The sequence below is a fragment of the Equus caballus genome, chromosome 17 (assembly GCF_041296265.1).
Source record: "Equus caballus isolate H_3958 breed thoroughbred chromosome 17, TB-T2T, whole genome shotgun sequence".
Taxonomy (NCBI): domain Eukaryota; kingdom Metazoa; phylum Chordata; class Mammalia; order Perissodactyla; family Equidae; genus Equus; species Equus caballus.
This window is the reverse complement of record NC_091700.1, coordinates 68,124,573-68,136,571: the sequence shown is the minus strand read 5'-3', so window position 1 is coordinate 68,136,571 and position 11,999 is coordinate 68,124,573. Positions and strand designations below refer to the sequence as shown.

The 11,999-nt window shown below is 37.4% G+C and overlaps 1 long non-coding RNA gene across 1 annotated transcript in view; it reads right to left on the bottom strand.

Annotated features, from left to right (window-relative positions):
* Positions 1-226: 226 nt before the first annotated feature.
* LOC111768602 (uncharacterized) overlaps positions 227-11,999 on the bottom strand; it is an 82,266-nt gene continuing 70,493 nt past the window's right edge. Inside the window, exon 4 of the long non-coding RNA XR_011427827.1 lies at positions 227-6,376. This is a non-coding gene — a long non-coding RNA (uncharacterized lncRNA). The remainder of the gene's footprint in view (positions 6,377-11,999) is intronic.

Below are 11,999 nucleotides of genomic sequence, written 5' to 3'. Positions count from 1 at the left end.
CACTGGTAATCAGTCCAAAATGTATTCAATATATATATTTTTTGCCCACTCAATAATTTTTTTATTAAGATCTATGTTTTCTGTGGATTAAATCATGTACCAAAATATTCTTACAAATATTCTAGGCATGGAAGAACTAAGGACCGAGAATATTCATTGAGAACATGCGATACTCAACTAAATTCTGTGCAGGCACACAGATATGAAATGTAACATCTCAAAACTCAAGGTTTGGTATCAGATTTATTATGAGAGAAAATGAGTGACATTGGAAATAACATCAAAATGTTTAATAGTGGAAGTTTCAAAATGGAGCATATTGATAAAGAAATTAAAAATAGCATCTAATACGGTGATTTACAAAACACAGTGATAATACAAAATAGTAAACACTTAATAAAAATTCTTTGTTAAATATTACTTGAGCATTCTATAAAATAAGTCAAAACATAGGTATTACATAAACTTTTCCTTAAAGAAGGCATATTTTTAAGATATTTCAGGAAAAAAAGAATAACAAAGTTCACTATGAAGTGGCTTGTAGAGAGAAACAGCATTAAGATTTTTCTTTGTCCAAAATTATTATCTTCCAAATATACCCCCAGGCTTTAAAGTATCTGGGCCAGATTCATCTCGACCAATGGCCTATTTTCCAGACTCTTCCCCCGGGTCCACCAAAACCAGTTCTGAATCTTGATTCCCATTTAAGTTTGAAAAAGCCAACTGTAGCAACTGCCAGGAACACTCTCTGAAAAACCTACATTTGGAATGAACAGTAACTTTCTCTGCAATCAACTTAAACAGTTAACCATTTTTATGACCTCCAGAAGACATTAAGCAAAGAGATTCAACCAAAGGCTGATCTTAAAAATCTTAAATTGTATAATTAGGGTTTCTTTTAATGTATTTAAAGGAAGATATACCGTTCAATGTCTCATACATAAAGATACTGCATCAGCTACAATGCACTGAGACAAAAGCAACTAGCCTCATCAAATGGCAAAATTGATGAAATAAAACTATAACCACATGCTGAAATCATTGACCTGCTTTTTGCATATATCTTCAGTGTGAGTTGAACTTGATACTGGAAATCACTCATTAGAGAATTTGCCTGTGTACGTGGCGTCGACAACACTGCTTCTTCACCTCCACTCCGTCCCTGGAGAGCCTTTCATGCATCTCTTTTCCCCTGAACTTCAGAGGAAATCATCTGTTGATTACACCGCCAGGTACCGGATCTCAAAAAGCCTTGAGCCATTTTACTTCAGTTTTTGTCTCAGTCACTTTTATAGTTTTTCTGTTCCGTCCCTCCTGGCTGTGATCCATGGGATCTGTAGCCAACTCCTCAGCTCCGCTTCCTCCAGAAAACTTTTTTCCCTCTGACTTCCTGAGGGCATTTCCCCTTGTGTTCATTCGTCAGACTCAGGTTCTATCTCTTGTTTCTATTCCATGCATGCAATGGTCTGTAAATACCAACCAGTCACTCCACACCAGGATTTTTTGTTTTTGTTTGGTTTGGTTGGTTGGTTGGGGTACTTTTTCGTTTGTTTGTTTGTTTGTTTGTTTGTTTTGTGGGTCAGAAACCAGCCATCATTTTATTAACATGTGTACAGAGGATTGGGAAGAAAAGGAACACACTGTACTGTGGCAATGTACACAAAAGCATGTGCCACATCCAAGTTCCGCTGTCCTGGGCTGTCCTACGGGTGGCTCTTTGGAACTTGGTTTGGCTGGAGCCTTGGAAGAGACTTCATGAAGCCCAGAACTCCCCAGTTTTCTCTCTCTCAACCAAAGCTGACCGTGACGTTCACACCAATGAAGAGTAGAGAAGCCGCCAGGTTGGTTGAAGGGGGAGATTTTCTTTGCTATTTATATGGTCTCTTTTTTTGAAAAAGAAACATTTCTTGTAAGCCCTGGTGTCTTCCAAATAGTTGTCCAAGCAGTCGGGGGTAATGGACTCCCAGGGTCTGCATTTTACTCCTTCTCCACTGTTTCGTCCCTAAAATCAGAAGCTTCTCCCTGGCACAGCCAAATTAATGGGCAAAATCACACTTCAGGTCTACACTGCCTCGTGCAACACACTCATGGATGGATGGATGAAGGTACCACACACACGTGCACGCGTGAGCACGCGCACACACACACACACACAGTCTCTGCATGCAGATGTCAGAAGGGATATTGGGGTCCCAGCTGGCACAGAACATGCTGTTCATGACACTAACTTGGATGCTGTGGCCTTCATGCTGCGCCACACACAGCAGCGAGTTCCACCACCTTGACCACTCACAAATGCAAATGTGTCATTCTTGAACCCAGTGCTCCTCAGGTCTGCTAGCACCTTCCAGCAGGCTATGTGATGCTGGACATGTGGAAGGAGGTGCTGCAGTCCCAAGTGGCCACTAGGAAGATGGGCTGGTTGGGGTGCTAATGTGAGCCTTGTCCAGGATCTTCAGAATGGTGATGTCAGCATCAAGCAGGATGGGGATCACAGCTGGGTTCGAGAATGATAACAGAAATCTGCAAGTTTTGGATGGTCTTCTCATCTTAGTGGTCATCCTGGTCATATTTTCCCAAGATGACTTTGAGGTCGGCTGTGTTGATCAGGGTCAACTTCCCCAGGTTGGTTACTCAGTGGGGAGCTGCCATCAGGGTTTGCTCATTCACTAGGGTGCCATTGAAGACAGCCTATGCCTTATGCAGGCTCTCACTGTGCATCCCACTGGCCCTCCTTTAGAGGGTCACCTGCCACAGCCAGTGCAGTCCCTGGATCTTTGGAGCAGTGATGTTCTCAATTTTCCCACAGACTATGGAAAAAGCACCAGCTCAGTAAGATAAACTTGGAACTTCCCATCCAAAGGAGAACCACAACCAGGATCACTCAACCAGGAGAGCACAAATCTGGAAAGATGACCACTAAGCAATCTAAACTGTTTTACTTTTCACTTTAAATATTAATGAACCACTTTAACATGGCCGGCTATAGAGTGTGGGGTTAAAATTGGAGGCTTTGCAGTCAAATGAAACCTGGGTTCCAATGCCAGGTGCTTACTATCAATAGGACTTTTGGGCAAGTTGCCTAATTTCTAAGAACCTTGGCTTTCTTGCCTGTAAAATGGCTACAGTAATAATAACTGTCTCACAGGGTTCTTGAGAAAACTGAATTAAATGATGTATGTAAACTCTTAAACTCAAAATATCTCAACCACAATATAAGCATGACCACAATGAACTAAGCCATACTGTTCTCTTTTGACTAGGAATATGGAGAAAGACGCTTAGTATATGTAAGACCCCATTCAAGAGTTTTTAAAACTTTCTTCTTGCAATAAAGAGAAAATAGGAAAACAAAATATCATCTGCAGCTTAATTTGAAATACAAAAAATTCACATAGCACAGGAAAAAACTGAGAGCAAGTATTAGAAATGTCAGTACTTGTTCTGGTGAGTTGTTCCTACTTTCCCACATTCTTTATGTTTTCTGTTAGTGGATATGTTCCATTTTCATAATGAAATATTACCATCATTTTAAAATAAAGAGAAGTTATTTAAAAAGTTCTATATTCTTGTTTTCTTTTTGATACGAGTAATGTTTTTATATAGAAACCCAAGCAGATGATCACGAAAATTACAATATTATATGACATGTCAGTATGTCAATTAAGATATAAGTTGGAATCTATCATAAAAACAAAAAAAAGAGGCTTCTAATAGGCATTTTTTTAAAATAGTAAGTTAAAATAATATCATAAAATCAGTGTGCTCCTAAATGGAAAAAAGTGTTCCTGAACTTAAAAGACATAGGTATATAATTATGGTTATGTACACATTTGTTTCGTTATGGCAAATGAGAAATAAGATTATATTTGTATATCCTACTTGTATTCATAGTTGCTTTCCTAAAGTTTTCTCTCTCCTAAGTTCTTCCTTCTATTTTTTTGTAAGATACATATTGATTTGTTTATTTTTTTTAATAATGAGCATCCTTCCTAAGCCACAACTAAGCAGAGTAGCAGAATGCTCTATGTTAGAAGAGCATCCATCAATTCAATCTATCTCAACATGAATAGTATATCTCTCTGCCCAAGAAAACAGAGTTCTGGAAAGGCCTAAAAGAAACTGTAAAAGTGGAACTAAGTACATTTGGGAGTTTCTATAATACTTAGGCATAAACTTGAACTTGCTATTCATTCTATGAGTTCATTCTATTCTGAGGTTGCATGTAGAAGCAAAAGTCATTCTAATCTGAAAACATTCACTAATGAACTGACATCATTCCCCAGGTGACTCTAGTGTCTAGTGATATCTGTGAGCAAGGGGCTCTCATTGATTTGCGGACATCTGATAATACTATGCATATCACTTACAAACAGAAATTGAAGTTAGAAGATTACTTAAAATATACACAAAGCCTTTGACAAATTAATATCTGGCAAAATTAGACTGGTCAACAATCAGTCTAGAGAAAACGGAAAGAATGATAGGAAGAGGCAAGAATGATAACTAAAACAGGATTAAAAGAAACATTTAGGACAATTGATCTTCAGAAAGAATGACTCCCTTCATGGTTACAGTATGCAAACACGGAATGAAGAAGATAATCTGTTTTCACATTATTTTGTCTGAAAAATTATACCAATCAAAATTAAACCTTGATTCATTCTTGGTCATGTGAAAACAGCATACATAACTTATTGCATAATACATAGTTTCATTTTTTCAAGATGACATAATAATCAAACCTTTTTTTTTCTTGACTATTTACTATGGCAAGTTGGTCTGTTTTAGGTGATCCTCCTTTTTTTAAGATGTCAATTTTTCATATGCTAAAAAGACTATGAGTATATTATTTTATAAATATAAACCTTAACAAAAGATAAATTTCCTTTGGGGAAGGAAGAGGGGCTGAAGATTGACTTAAACACCATTTGCTAATGATTTAATCAATCATGCCTATGTAATGAAACCTCCATAAACACCCTGAACAAAAGAGTTCAGAGGGACCGCCCCATGGCTAAGTGGTTAAGTTTGTGTGCTTTGCTTTGGTGTCCCAGGATTTTGCTGGTTCAGATCCTGGGTGTGGACATGGCAATGCTCCTCAGGCCATGCTGAGGTGGCATCCCACATAGCACAACCAGAAAGACTACAACTACAATATACAACTAGGTACTGGGGGGCTTCTGGGAGAAGAAGAAGAAAAAGAGAAAGAAAGAAAGGTGTTAACTCAGGTGCCAATCTTTAAAAAAAAGAAAAGGGTTCAGAGACCTTCTGGGCTGGTGAACACATTGCGGTGCTGGGAGGGTGGCTCACACAGAGAGGGCATGGAAGCTCCATGCCCCTTCCCCATACCTTGCCCTGTGCATCTCTTCCATTTGGCTGTTTCTAAGTTGTGTTCTTTATGATGAACCAATAATATAAGTAAGCTGTTCCTGAGTTCTATGAACTGTTCTAGCAAATTATCAAACCTGTGGAGAGGATCAGGCAACCTCCAATTTGTAGGTGGTCAGTCAGGAGTACAGGAGACCTAGGCTTGTGATTGTATCTGAAGTGGGGGGCAGTGATGTGGGACTGAACCCTTACCTTGCAGAGTCTGAGGTTAATTCTAGGTAGTGTCAGCATTGAATTGAATCATTGGACACCCAAATGATGTCTGAGGAGTTGGAGAATTGGCTGTTGGTGTGGGGAAAAACCCACACATTTGGTATCAGAAGTATTGTGAGTAGAGAAAATATTTTCCTTTAATTATGAAATAGCTTGACTTCACAGACTCTTAAATGGGCCTTAGGGACCCCCAGGCTTCCATGGACCATATTTTGAGAACCTCCACTCTATCACAATAGCAAAATGCATTGTTCTACAAAATAATACTCGACAACAGTGGCACAGAGACGGATGTGGAATCTTTTCTAAAGAAGAGAGGCAGAGTGTTTTGGAGAAGCTCTCTGACTGAACAGCTATGCCCTTTCTAAGTTTATAAAATAGGTAGATAGAACCCTACACATTTGCAGAGCCCATTCAGAATCAATAGACATATAAAAGAGCAGAATTCCATTTTCTTGAGTAAAGTGGCAATGGGAAAGACAGTGGCAAGGGGAGGGAGAAATTAACACATGTGATCTCTAATCTGTAATCAATAGAAAGACTATGGTCTCTGCTAAATTTTCTGTCTTGTTCACTACACAACCTGCTCTTTGAAAGCAGGAGATGCTTTTTAATCATTTTTTAATTCCTGGGCCAAATGCAATGATTAGTATACAGCTAGGATTCCATAAATGCTGAATGAATGAATGAACAAATAACAAGCCAAATATCCACGTGGCTATTGAACATTTGTTTGACTTCAGGAAAGGCAAAACAGGAACATAGTTGAGATCTAAAAAGAGACCAGAGAAAAAGGTACAAGTAAGAACATTCAGAGTACTCGGAAATTCATTTCTCTTTTAATTTCTCCTTGCATTTTTTCTCAATGCATCCAACGCAGCTTTTCTCCTTAACCTAAAGCTGTCTGCTTTTAGCAATTTTGCTAATGCATTGAGTCAAAACAAATATTAGAACAGTGCTGAGCTCCCCTAGAAGTTCAAACTTGCAGTCACCCAGGAAAGTGAATTGCTGGTCGCAAAGGGGAAAAGGCAGCACTATCCAGCAATAGAACAATTTGAAGTCTGCACCTTGGGTTTGCATTTGCTTCTGCCATTTGCAGACTGTATGAACTTGGTTAATTATTCTCTCAGCTTAGTTACCTGACAGGTAAAGTCGAATTAACAGTCTGGGTTCTGCTTACCTTAGAACTTTATAAAAAGCAAATTGTAAAGATAAAGATAATAAGATAAATGATAAATCCCTAAGCAAACTGAAAGCATTTTTACCTTCAACTCTACCTAGTTGTCAGTGGGGAAAGTTTAGCACACTTCTAGAGCCACCCAACAGGTGATGGAAGATGAAAGTCTCATGGACTACGCCTCCCTACCCATCTGTTCTAGGCAGAATGAAGACGCAACACACTCAAGGCTCAGGGCATTTTTTGCTAGATTAATCCTGCTTTCTCCCTCCTACACTGCCCTACCATCCAAAAATGCTGTAACAGAAATGATGAAAAAGAACTCAGGTAAATCCCTCCATACAAGAGGAGGATTTATTAAAGGAGAAGAGAGAAAAACTAGTTTCTCACTCTGCACATGGCATCCTACTCCTGCCACACACACATAAGACTTTCCCCAAAGCCCTAAGTTTTGGTGGCTGATGGTGACTCTTTTTCTCTGGGAAAGGTAGCAATTGAGGGGGACAGGGTGGGAGAGCAAAAGCAACTTTCTTCCCCATACGCTTCATACCATTTCCTTTCAAGCAATGGATAGAAAATCAACATGGAGAAAGTATGCCTTGAACAAAATGCACTTACCTCATATAAACATTGCCCAAACATCAAAAGATTAAACATGGTTTGTAAACACCAAGAGAACAGAATGCTCAGATCCTTTTCTAAGCCAGCTATGAATAGCACTATACTATTGTATTATCAATCCCTAAATAAAAACTAATAAATTTAGAATATCCACCTTGGAAAGAATAATAGAACATTGATTTTACAGCACACTAATATTTTTGAAACAATAAAAGTACCAAGCAATTCCAAAATCAGCTGTGATGCAATTAAATGTAAAGGCATTTCATTTCATTTTCTGATATCTGACATTTATTCAAATGAAAAGTAACATAATCTCTCTTGAATTGCTACTCTTTCAGAAAACCAAAGTGTTAGAGATGTCATTCACTCCTGGAAATGAAATATTTAACTCATTCATGCAAATGACTACATCTTGAATCTAACATAATGAAATAATGTAGATAAATACACTCTCTAATACAAGTGGAAAGTATGGTCAAAACTTTTCTTAACCGTTAAAACTTTTGTGGAGGTGACATGATCTTCGTGGTGAAATTTCTTATTTGACGTATAATAAAAGAGAGAAGAAGTGATGCAAACTAGAAATCTGTACCCATTCCCCAAAATTACATTTTCTAGTATGGTGCTGAATTTGAGCAGATGTCTGTGCAAGAAGAGTGTCAGCTCAAGAGAAACTCAAAAGAAAACCAAAACTTCAATTTATTGGAGGTTATAGAGCATCGTGATCTACAAATATTTTGCTAATATTTACTGTAGTAGCTTTAACCATGATACTGTTTGAATCCTTTTGACAATACTAAGCTTTGAAAACAAGTCAGTTGCTCTTTGATTACCACTAGGAGACTATAGATTGAATTATTTCTAGGTTTAACAATTAAACTTTACATCTCCTTGCCAAAACTCACGTTCCCTATAGTAAAATAAAGAGTGATCATATCTTAACAAGGGCCTTCACAGCACTCATAACACTGAGTGTGTGTACAAATGAGCTAATTAGAGATACTACAACCTTTCTCATCGGAAGCCATGAACTTCTGCTTCATTAGATCTAGGTCACAAGAGAATATTGCTCTCACCCTAGCAAGCTGGAGAAGCTGCAAAATCACAGTCTTTTATTTTTTTTAACTCATCACAAAATTGGGTACACAAAGAAATCTGAATGAACAAAAATCCAGAAAGTAGCAAATTTTCCTATAGAAGAAAAGACCTGAGGCTACTGTCATCTCTTGAAAAGTAGCAGGATGATAAGGTAACCCATCAAACCATTCATAAACATTTATTGGCAAAGTGTGGGCAAGCATGGCAGATAAAACCTCAAGGAAGGTACAGACACAATCCAGGACTGCACCGACCTGAAAACTCCTTCCCAGAGATCCTCAGTGATTGCTCAAGGGTTGTACACCAGTAACCTGGGCAGGTAGGGGAACATGATCAGAATGACTGCAGACTTCTTGTCAGAGAAGGCATAAGCCAGAAGACAACAGAACACCACAGAGTACTAGAAGAAAATAACCAGCAATCTAGATTTCTACATCTAGCAAAAATATCTGTCAAAAAATGAAGGCAAAGACTTTTTTAGGAAAAAAAAAGCTGAGAAAATGTGTTGCCAGCAGACCTATGCTAAGAGAAATGTTCAACGTAGTTCTTCAAGCTGAAAGAAAATGCTGCCAGATAGAAACTTGGATCCATAGAAAGTAAAGCTGAGTGCTAGAAATGGTAAATGTGTGAATGAATATGAAAGACATTTTTTGTTATTTATTAACTTCTTTAAAAGATAATTAAGGGGTGAACAGAAAATTCATGAAGAAAGATTTGAAAATAATTCTCAAACATGAACAATATTCAATCTCATTCAAATTAGAAAAATTGAAATAGAAACAATACAAAGATATCATTTCTCATCTGTCAGAGTACGAAAAGTTAAAAACCAAGATGACACATTCTTTTGGCGAAGCTGTGGGGAAATAGACATTCTCATACATTGCTGTGGGAATGACAATTGGTATCTCTCTTCTGGAGAAAAATTTTTCAATATTTAACAATACTACATATGCACTTATCTTTTGACTCAGCCATCCCACTTCTAGGAATCTATCCTGAAGATACTCTTCTAACAATATGAAAATGCATATGCATAAGGTTGTCTATTGCAGCATTGTTTGTATTTGAAAAATATTGACAATAAGCCAAATGCTCATACATAGGAAAGTGGTTGAATAAATCATGATATATTTACATATGGAACACTATGCAGGAAGGAAGATCCCTCTAAAATGATTTAGAGATATTTCCAGGATATATTAAGTGAGAAAAATAAAATGCAAAGGAGTATCTATAGTATTCTACACTTCAGGTAAGAAAGAAGGAAATACGAGGATGGTTGTAATAAAAAAAAAAAAGACATAATAACAAGTTGGTGGGAATATGGAGAAATTGGAATCTTCACATGCTGCTGGTGAGAATATAAAATGGTGCAGCCACTTTGGAAAAACAGTCTGGTAGTTTCTCAAAATGTTAAACATAGAGTCACCTAATGACCCAGCAATTCCGCTCCTAGTCATGTATCCAAGAGGAATGAAAACATGCATCTTGTACACAGATGTTCATAGCAACATTATGTATAATAGCCCAAAAGTGGAAACAACCCAAATGTCCATCAAAATGGATAAATAAAATGTAGTATATCCATACAATGGAATATTATTCAGCCATACAAAGAAATGAAGTACTGATCCATACTACAACATAGATACTTTGAAAATATTTTGCTACGTGCAAGAAGCTAGTTACCAAAGATTAATGGTTTTCTAGGGCTGAAGTTGGGAGAGGATGAAGAATAACTGATAATGGGTACAGAGTTTCCTTTGGGGGTGATGAAAATGCTCTAAAATGGATTGTGGTGATGGTTGCACAACTCTGTGAATATACTAAAAACCAATGACATATACACTTTAAGTGAGTAAATTTTACGGTATGTGAATTATGTGTCAATAAAGCTGTTATATTAAAACAAGAAAGAAAGAAGAGGACATAAGAAAATACACATGTATCTGCTCATTTATGCAAAATAAATACAGGAAGGGTAAATCAGAAACTAAAGAGATTCGTTACCTACAGAGTGTGGGTGGGAAAGAGTGGTAAGAAGGGGGAAATGGGAATGAAGTGGTGAGGATGAAGAGGGAACAACATTTCCTAGATGGAAACTTAGTTGGATCAAAAAAAATTAAAGCTGTAAAATTATTGTCTTTAGAAATTCATTTTGTGTATAAATATGGTGAACATTGTTCAGACTGGGACACTTTTGAGAGTGAAAGGAGGTGCTACTAATAATTAGGCCAGAAGAATAGATATAAAAATGCGGCTACCCAAGGCAAACAGGGAATTAAGATCACTCTATCCATAAGTGATTGGTGGTGTGGGCTTTTTCAGTCCACAGAGCTTAGATCACAAATACAGACGGTCAGGATTTACAATTTTATTGTCTGATACCTCCCCTTACTTTTAAAATTTCTATATTCCTTATCATTCATTTAAAAATATTCACTGAGAGCCTAATGAGAGCCCGTACCTAAGAACTCAGAGATAAATAAGACACTTCTAACCTCTGGGGTTTCACTACTAGTGAGGAAGGCAGATCAGTAGCTGGATAAAATTATATGTATATTCGCTGATTAAGGGATATTAAAATGAATACGAACAGCACAGAATTGAATTTTTCCGGGAAAGTTGTAGAATGTTTCTGAGACTAGGTGACATTTGAGTCTGCATCTTAAAGAATAAATAAAAATGAATAAAAAAGAATCAGAGAAGGCTATTCCAAAAGGAGAGAATGGCAGTTGAAAAGACAGTCATAAGTGGGTCTGGTGCTTTAGTTAACTGTAAAAATTTTAGCAAAGCAATAACATACATCTTAATAAATGGAAGATTATGGGAAGAATGGTGGGAGATAAATCTGAAAAGCTGTGGAGAGAAGAGCAGATTGATAAAGATATTATAACAGTGTAAGGAGTTGGATTTTGATCCTATGGTTTGGGCAAAAGAAACCAACAGAACTTTCTGGAGAAAGTGGTGTCATGGGGTTAATAAGAGTCCAGTGCCAGAGATAAAATTGCTTAGGCCAAAAGAAGCCTAAAATAAGGCGGCAACAGTGAAAGGGAGAAGAGCCAGATTCAATAGATTTTTAGAGGTGAGGGGAGTCAAGGACGGCAGGTTTATAGCTTGGTAGCTTGAGTGAATTGCATCATAATTAAATGAGTTATCGCACACAAGACAGAACTGCTGGCTTTGGAGGGGAAAATAATGAATTCCATTCTATAGATGTTGGTAACTCTACAATAGTTGTTAAGACAGATAATATTATTAGGACAGAATATAAACTACCCTGACATAAAGGTCTGAGGCTGCTCACTCTAGACCCATCCAAGAACTGGATGAGTCATGCTCCACAAAATCTGCCCAAGGAAATAGTACCTATGTTTCTTTCTGAATAACCCTGGAGAGGTTGCCTTAACTGTCCCACAACTCTATTTCTCTTCATTTTCCCTTGTATTTCTAAATTTTTTGTTTCAAGTATTATAATGCTATATTACTTCTT